At 41.5% G+C, this 10000-nt stretch overlaps 1 protein-coding gene across 1 annotated transcript in view; it reads left to right on the top strand.

Annotated features, from left to right (window-relative positions):
* rgmb (repulsive guidance molecule BMP co-receptor b) overlaps positions 1-10000 on the top strand; it is a 28987-nt gene that overhangs the window by 1072 nt on the left and 17915 nt on the right. The gene's annotated exons all lie outside the window — the stretch shown is intronic.

Genomic DNA, 10000 nt, shown 5'->3' with positions numbered 1-10000 from the left:
GCAGATCCCACAGAACATGAGACAATACAAGGTAAAAAAAAAAAAAACAGAACACTAAACAAGTAATAGTGCAAAGTATATATAAATAGAACTAAACTAAACTATTTGTTTTTATAAATAAGAACAGACTAAAGTGCTAGTATCATTAAATAAAGAATACAACAAAAATAATTAGTTCTAAGTGCAAAAGATTGCATGTGGTCGCAGGCTTGGTTATTATAACCATGTTTTAAGATTGTGCTGAAAGCATGGAAGCATTCTCTAATGGCCAAGAAAGAGTAACATAAAAACAAAAATGGACCCATGTGTGTTTATAATAGGCATGTTTTTAACACTCAGGAGTGTCACATTGAGTTGTTTTATTTACATTTTTTACACCAGAAGTGTTTAATTACATAGCTATAGCTCCAGAGATAAACCCAACATACTTAAATCAGGATCCTGCCATGTGGGTTTGTCCTACAAATCCTGTCTTTCAAACAACTCTTGTTACTTTATATCATCTGGAGGGCGAAAGTGTAGGACTGTAGGTGTAATTCACTTATTCGTAGTTATTATGGCAGAGAGAGAGAGAGCTTTGTTGTTTTTTTTAAAGAAGAAAAATAGATGATTTATACTTCTTCGCAGGCAGGCGCCGCGTGCCGAAAATAGCAGACCTACAAGCTCACAAGCGACGCGTGCGTCACTTGTGAGCTTGTGAGGTCTGCTATTTTCGGTCCGCCGTGCGACTGGAGCATCAAATATTAGGCTTTAATAAGGCCTGCTGTGCTGCCTGACAGACAGACAGACAGACAGACAGACAGACACACAGAGAGAGAGAGAGAGAGAGAGAGAGAGAGCTTGTATCATGTTTCTCCTCTCCTCTCCTCTCTCCTGGGTCGTCATTCGTCCCGTCTGTCTGCCCGCTAATGGCTCATGGATGGAGGGAGGAGGAGGAGGAGGAGGAGGAGGAGAGGGACTGGCTCTCTTCATCCACAGTACATTTATTCTACATCATTTGAGCTTCATCTCGGCTCCACATGCAGCCTGCCCCCCCTCCCCTCCCCTCCCTGATGATGATGATGATGATGATGAGTCTATCACTTTGTTGTTGTGTTGTTTTAGGCTACTGTAGCACCTTGTCGTTTCCATCAGCGGTTATTTGATTTGATTTGGAAGACGTTTATACGTTTTAAAAGAAGGGGCGTCACGATTCGAATCGAATCGTAACGTAACTGACATTCAATTCACTGAATCGAAATTAAACGAGCGGGATCGCGATTCTCGTTATTTCGTTCTGTTAGATCTGGCATGCGCATGGCCGAGGGAGGCCACGAGGCTGTTAATATGGTCACTTTTTTTGTTATTCTAGATTCTCATTTGTTATTTGTAAATGTTATTATTCAAATAAAAGTGACTTATTGAGAAATGTGTTTCTCTTAACAAATCAAGACTCAATAGCCTATGAATGAATAATGATATAGCTGTCGTTGCTGAAAAAGGGACGTTTTAAAAATCTAAAAGTGAATTGAATCGTGACCTTAAAATCGAAAGTCAAATCTAATCGTATATTAGACAAATCGTGACACCCCTAGTATACATGCTTCTCACAGAAAGAAACATGAAGGTTTGGTCTTCATTGGACAAACAAAACATAGTTAACATAACATTCTCAAACATTTTCATGTCAAGGACTCCCCAAATATGAAAAAGACTGTGCCAGGGGGCCCCCATAAAAAAAGCTTTTGCAGATCAACAAGTTTACGATGCGTTGCGCTCCGACGCGTTGTGAGCTTGTCGATTTTCAGCAAAAGCTAAGCCCTCTGCTATTTTTTTTACCTTTGATTTGACTCTGGGAGGAGTGATTAAGTAAAACTATGCCGACTGGAAACCGGGGTGTTGGTCTGCCCTCAGCCCTCCACTTCCGGTGGTGCGCCTATGTTTTCATTCCCACTAACAATATTTCTCCATGGACCACTAACACCATTTCTCCCAAAGAACATGGATCGTTTTGGTTTTAAGCCCACTTGTTTCTATGATGAAAGAGCAAGTTAAAATGTTACTAACTTTCCGTGGTTTTGTCGGCTTCGAGGACGCTATTGTTAAATGAGTTTCGGTTTGTTTCCAGTGGGAAGCGAGCGCACAGATGCAAATCCCGCCCACTACATTTGATTGGGTAAAGCGCGGCCTGCTTCCTGATCTGAAGGCCCGCCCACTTGTAGCCAATGTGCATAGGTTCTCAACGGGGCTCCCGACAGATTCAAGCGCAGCTCTGCGAGAGATCTTGAGAGACTATCCCCACAATAACAGAAAACAGAAAATACACTAGCACAGAGCCCTGAGGGTCTCCGCTCAACCATATGGGGTTTAAGTGCAAAGCATGTGTCATTTAGCTTTGTCTCAGCTCCACAGCCTCTGTCTCGATGGGGATGAGGCTGTCACTCGTTGTGTTGTCACGATACTGCGCTTTCTAACTTTGATATAAATGCCTTGAAAAAACATCAATATCCGATATATTCTCTTACCGCGGGGGAAAAGGCGGACAAGGCAGAAGGCATAACATTGTAGATCTTTATTCAAGGCTGTCAGTATGTTGTTTTTGTTGCAGAACGATTCTCCTCAGCTTGTCTCTGGTACTACAAAAGATTTTTTTTCTTTCTTGAACATTTGTGTTTTGTCTTTAGATCAGGCCTTTAAAAGTAACCACATTATGTAATTAACTTATCTTTAAATTAAGTAAAGTCAATTAAGAAACGAGAGAGCCGGCAATCAATAGTGTCGATACTGTGGGAAATGAGTTTTAAAATAATCAATTCAAATATTCAGTTTCAATATTGAAAGAAATCAATACTAGTAGTTGTGTAGCATCCGTTTTGATCAGTGGTTTCTCAAACCTTTTCACGTCAAGGACCCGCAAATCCGTGCCTGCCCACCACCACAGAGGTTGTGGGTTCGAATCCACCGTGGTGCATCCGGCTTTGTCGAGCGTCTGTATACAAACCCAATTGGCCCGTGTTCGGGGGAGGGGTGTCCCTGACTTGCATGTAGAAAGCTGTTATAGAAATGCATTTTTATTATTGAACACCAAACCAAAAATCAGAAATCAGTTTTCGGTAGATTATTTGTTTGTAATGCTTCTCGGCCATAACTTTTATACTGTTGGAAAAGACCTCTCTTAAAAATGGTGCCATTGCTGTCTCCATATTTCAACTTTTAATGCTTTTTTTGTTCATTAATGCCCTTCATCATCATCCATTGTTGCTCAAAGGTATTTAAATCGTTTTAAAATTAAAATAAAAAATAAATGGTTTTGGACTTGGTTTGTGAGATGAACACAGCACAGCTCAGTATGTGGGTTAAGTAAGCCTTGGCGGGCCATGAGGCCCATAGGACAGGAGCCTGTCTCCTGTTTCTAAAGCGTGAGGCTACATCCCCAAGTACATCCCCCAGCCATGATATACAAGCACACCCCCTGGACATGACGCTAGTATGTCGCAAGGACTTACCCCCCAATAGAGTCTATGCACAGCAGCCATATTGTGAAGACATTCACAGGTGTTACCAATGATACTAATGAAGGCTCTGTTCCATTTAGTGTAGCACAGTGGTTCTCAGATTTTTCAATTTCCACAACCCCTATAACTCTGAGAGTGTAAAAATGGAACCAAATGGACCCGCATTTGTACACTCTCAGAGCTACACACTCGTAAGGGGCCATTTGGAAACCCCTTAAAGAACCATGAAGGTCCCTGGCACCCTGACTCTGTTTGACCAGAATGGAACAGAGCCTTCATTAGTATCATTGGTAACACCTGTGAATATCTTCACAATATGGCTGCTGTGCATAGAGCCTATCCAACCCTTGATGCTGAGTGCCAAGCAGGGAGGCACTGGGTCCCATTTTTATACTCTTTGGTATGTAGTATGTGGGTTGCACCCATGAGAAAAGGTTGTTTTGTGTTGGGTTGGTGCACTGGACGATTGAAGTCTATCAGCAACAGGGAAGAAACAAGACATATTGGCAATTTTACAAGTCATACCTTTGTACCAAAGCACATTTCTGAACCTTTTTCATTTGATGTTTATTTATTATGTTAAGGTGTCCGCATGTCTATGTAGCCTATATGAAAAGCATAACGAGAGTGAAGTTTGATAAGCATTTAGATGCTGTGTTTTTTAGAACTGGTCCTGTTGGACGGAGTGAGTTTTGTTTACCCAGCAACACCCTGGCTTTTTGGCACTGTGTGTGCGAGCGTGTGTGCGTGTGTGTGTGTGTGTGTGTGTGTGTGTGCGTGCGCGCGTGCGTGCGTGTGCGCTGTGCTGTTTATTTGTGGGGCGGTCACACCTTCAGTAATTGGTTTAACACTGCTTGGTCTGAAGCTGAAACAAAAGCGACTGTTCAGGCACACACACACACACACACACACACACACACACACACACACACACACACACACACACACACACACACACACACACACACACACACACACACACACACACACACACACACACACACACACACACACACACACACACACACACACACACACACACACAAACACACACACACACACACACTCCTAAACGCAGAATCATTACTATAACGGCAGACATATTGCAAACTAAGAACAACATGACACATTTGGGAAAACGTACGGTACGTATTTATTTCCCATAAATCCTCTTGTCTATAGGAGAGTAGTGGTAGCTCTTAAAATGTTGTGAACACATAGACCAGTGATTTGGGCCGTGCGGATACTGTAAGGGGGCCCCCAAATAATTGGCAAAACACTAAGATTGTATTGATATTATAACATTAAAGGTAGGGTAAGTGATTTACTTTGGTTAAAATAAGTGTTTAATAGCTCTATATTCTGATAGTACTCATTGCTATAGAGTGTTTGTTCAGTAAAAGGAGTCTCCCATGTCTCTCCAGCTCTTTATTAAACAGAAAATGCATTTTCAGTGCTCTTTCCTGATTGGCTTAAAATGTGTCACCTACCTGAAATGTACTATATCCTGTTTACTAAAGAGCTGAAGAGACCCCTGTGACCGAACAAACGCTCTGTAGCAATGATTAGAATATAGTACTTTAACCCTTTTAACAAAACAAAAAAAAATACCAAAAAATATCACTTACTGCTTTCGAGATTTTTTAAGTGGGCCCCCCTGATGCGGAAAAGGTTAAGAACCGCCGAATTGTGTCGTAAAGGAAGTGCTGAGGCAACGCTCTCTCCCACACCCATGCCATCAAACTGGGTGACAGCCGGGGATGGATGTGACCCATACGGCACAAGTTTGACGTTGGTTTGAAAAGTTTGAAATTAATCGTGATTATTGATTTAAAGTAGGTTATCGCCAAGCACTTTACTGTCGGGGACCCCAATCTACAGTGTACAAATCCTCAATGCAGCTTATTTAAGCTCTGAAAGTATAATACCAATGTACTGAGAGTATAATACAAATGTACTGAGAGTATAATACAAATGTACTGAGAGTATAATACAAATGTACACTCTCAGGTTTAATGCCACTCCAGAGGAAGAGAGATACAGTCTGTTTTGTCAACTCTGTGAAATTGAAAACGAGGTTAATTTTGTTTTTGTTTTAAATATGATGATATAAGAGAGGTATTTGTTGGTAAAAATGTCTTCCATTTGTGTTGATTTCCTTGAGTTAGATGATTATGAAACACTGGAGATATGTTTCAGGAGAGTAGCTTTTGTTATGGAACATTTTATATGTCAAGCTTGGGAGAGAAGACAGAACACTGTATAATTCTGAGCTGTAATGGAGAGTATTATGTGAATACAAACATGCTGTAATCGTAAAATGGTGTCTTATAAACCCACGAGGGTTGGGCACTTTGTGGGCAGGACACCAAAATTAAATAATCAATCAATAATCAGTCAATGTCAACTTGGACCCCCGGTGGTGCCCCGGACCCTATGTTGAGAAACAGTAGACTACAGCATATTCTCCTTTGCAGAATGAGAATGTGATTGCAGCCTGTTATGTGTGTGTGTGAGTCTTTGTGATATGTCAGACATCTGGAGTTTTAGCCATACCAGGAATAGCTGACTGACTCAACGACTGTTGTTCACATCTCCGTCTAGGGGAGAGAGAGCGAGAGGGAGAGAGAGAGAGAGAGAGAGAGTTAGAGAAATGGGGAGATTAAGAGAGAGGTGCAAGGTAGGCGCAAACTTGGAATTCTCTAAATCTGCACATCTTCTTCTTAGAAGGTCAATGTGTTGCCAGGTATTAAACAGAGATTATAAATGTGTGGAATGTTCTTGCCATGATTAAAGATCCACATTTACAGACTCGGCAATCAGCAGCTGAGTGTAGAAACAAACAATAAGAAGAGAATAAAAACATTATAATAATAATGGATTTTATTTATAATGCACTTTTACACTGGAAATCTCAAAGTGCTACAATAGGCAATTGTATAAGAAAGAATCATCACACCATTAAAAAACATCTAAGAAACTGAAACAAAACATTTAAAACATGAGGGATATAAAGCCTAGAGGTAAAACCAGTGTGGCTTTAAAAAAAAAGAAGTTCCACAGTTCAGGGGTGGCCGAGCAGAAAGCCCCGTCGCCCATGGAACATAGAAAAGAAGATATTTTCTCATTCCCCGTAAACGAGACTAAGAGTCCTAAAATAAAATGACATAGTCCTAAAGAAATACTGTTTGCTTGTCCACAAATGTCTGTTATTTAGATAGCATGTTGTTTAGATGCTAGGTTTGGTGTTTACCTGGTATCCTAGTTGTTTGTAGCACTTAATTGATTTATTTGCATTCTATTTACTCGACCATTTACCCTGTCATTTGCCACTTACTTTGATGCACTTGCACTTTGTATAAGTCGCTCTGGATAAGTGCGTCCGCTAACTGCCTAAATTATAAATTTGGACCCTAGCACTCACTAGCACTTCACTCTCCCTGTCTTGCCACCTCTTCTTTCGATTGACACTAGCGGTTGACCAAGAAACAGCTACTATGGCTATGCAGACATATCTTGGTCACTTGTTCTCATATTGTTTTGTATTACTTGGATTAGTTGTTCTTGACTACAAATATTAAGAATGTTAATTAGACAGATGTTAGGTTAATTGATTACCTGGTATCCTATAGTTTCAAATGTACAGAATGTTATATATTTGTATATATTTACCAGGTATCCTAGTGTATTTGAGGCACTAGAAATGCTCTCTCTGCACTCTATTATTTACCATGTTGTTTATTGACTAGTGTTCGTGCTTACTCTGCTTATTCCGCACTTGTAAAGCCTAATGAATATTACACCAGCCAGGCGAAATTTGTTCGGAATACGACGTCATTCAGAGGTTCAGGCCAGGGTGGGCGGGATCAGAACTGATTTTGGGCGTTCTGTGCAAGCCCCCAGAACCAAGGAGGATTATTGAAGTCATAGACGCTTGTTGGCCAAATCTGGTATTGCAAGACTTCCGCATTTATAATTATAAGTGCGCCAGCTCTATTGGCTCCGACGTTGGAGGGTTGGGGAGGGGCCGTCCATTCTCGAGATATATTGTAACTCTAGTCTAGGGTTCCGTGCCTTCCGAGATGTTGTGATTACCCAAACTACTGTAGTTCGGCTACTTGTGATTGGTCAGACGTTGGTCAGACGTTCCGCATTGTTTCCAGGATACAGCCCAGCTTCACGTCCATCCGGTCAGCAGTGAAGTGAGTGAAAAGCAACGGGAGTTTTGAAGAGACACAAGCCGACACCTCTGAAATGTCTCTCTATAGTGACCATTCATAGACACAAACTATCGCTAGAAAGGGCAACACCTTTCGGTTCGGAGAGTTCTCCCGAATTTAACTGTTGTGGTGGACTATGCAGCTACTTTTAAGAAGCTGTGGATAAGATCGTAGAGTTATTAATTGTAAAAGCCCTGTCAGCACCCCCTAGAGGCCCCACTGCTTCCTTACACCCAAACAAGACATTTGGGCTAAAGGATGGTGTGCTAGATTAGTGTTCTCAAAGTGTGGTCCGGGGTCCTGAGGAGAGTTTCCAGGGGCTCCCCACCTAAATCTGGCCGTTAAAAAATTGCAGATATGCAGATATTTTTTAATACAAAAACAAAAAAAAATCATGAAAGTATTAGAAATACATTGAATTGAATTACTTTTACACAAATCTTCTCTTCTGGGGGTCCCTGGCACGAACTATTTTCATATGGGGGTCCACGGCAAAATACATCAATTTGGGGGTCCTTGACATGAAGAGGTTTGAGAACTACTGTGCTAGAGGAAAGTTCACAGGGGTCACTCAGGTGGTTTAAGGCTCATGCTCCAGGGAGCACACACACACACACACACACACACACACACACACACACACACACACACACACACACACACACACACACACACACACACACACACACACACACACACACACACACACGCAACAACAACAAGGTGATCAATATGGCGGCTGTTTTGAAGCCTTTCCCCTCCGATGGAGAGCAGATCTTTGCTGATCTCCCTCGTGTGTGTGTGTGTGTGTGTGTGTGTGTGTGTGTGAACCACAACACATTTTTACCTTTCTGAGAAGATACATAGACACAGTATCTAGGCTTTGTGTCCAGGATATTTTCACATACATTGACCATTTTTTACAAAATATTGCTAGTGTACATACTCATATGAAATATATAGATCTTATATTTGTTTGTTTTTTCTTCTTTTTTTGTATGGATGAACATTTAGGGGTTTCCTCTCATGTCTTACAATATTTAACACCATCAATTTCTATTTTCATTTTTGTTTCTCTTCAAGAATAAATAATGGTTTGATTGATGGCAACCAGAAGAGTGGGCACTTTAGAAGTCTGTGCACCTCAATGTTAAATGTCATATGACATGAAATGTCAGTTTTTGTAACTTATTTTTCTTGCCCTTTTTGGTGGTGGGGTTGTATGACACACGCACACACACAAAAGGAGGGGAAAAAAGACATTTGTGATTTATTTGTGGTCAGGGTATTTTCCCCAAAAAACTAAGATACTGGCCTCTGACTATCTACTATTTTCACTATTTCTGAAAATGTTTGAAAATGTATAAACATTATTCAGCAGCTGAATTGATACGGATTCTAAGGTCTTTCTACCGATTATGCCACAAAACATATATCATTTGTGATTACGTCCAATAATTTCGATCAGGCGATTATTATGTCATAACCGTCACAGGGTCCTATAGATGTTTGATGATCAGACAGTGTGTTTGTGCAGAAGCTTGGGGGGGGTGGGGGGGGGTGACCGCTGGCTGTCCCGCTGTCAGAGATGAAGGCTGAGCCCCCAGTTCTGCTGATGGAGGAGAATGGAAGTACAGCCTGGGGGTGGGAGGTGGGGGTCAAATCCTGAGAGACAGAGAGAGAGAGAGAGAGAGATGATGAGAACTGAGATGGTGGAGACTAGGAAAGAACGCTTGTGTGTGTGTGTGTGTGTGTGTGTGTGTGTGTGTGTGTGTGTGTGTGTGTGTGTGTGTGTGTGTGTGTGTGTGTGTGTGTGTGTGTGTGTGTGTGTGTGTGTGTGTGTGCGTGCGTGTGCGTGAGTGTGTGTGCGCACTCGCGCGCGCACGCGTGTGTGTGTGTGTGTGTGTGTGTGTGTGCGCGTCCATATTTTAACGTTTCTATGTTTTTTCCGTGAATGAATGCCCCACTTCGTCATACTACAGCGTCACAAAAAAATAGGAACAAAATAGCAGATCTTCAAGCTCAAAATGTGTCGTGTTTTTAGGTTGTAGATCTGCAATTATTTGGGCTATTTTGGAATTTGAATCCTGAACAGTAACAGTTTTGAACGCGTGAGGTTTCCCCCCCGACCGTGACAATACGTGGGTCGTGTGCAAGGGCCCAGCATCCGGCTTTGAAATTGAGTCTATATAGGAAGTTCTATAGTCCTATATAGGACAGTTGAATATATATGAATATGAATGGCCTGTAGTTTCGCTGTTTTATCCCTGCTGGTGTCAGAAATAA

This window comes from Gymnoscopelus microlampas, assembly GCF_963454915.1.
Source record: "Gymnoscopelus microlampas genome assembly, chromosome: 4".
Classification (NCBI taxonomy): Eukaryota; Metazoa; Chordata; class Actinopteri; order Myctophiformes; family Myctophidae; genus Gymnoscopelus; species Gymnoscopelus microlampas.
The sequence above is the reverse complement of the archived record's forward strand: the minus strand, read 5'-3'. Positions and strand labels throughout refer to the sequence as shown.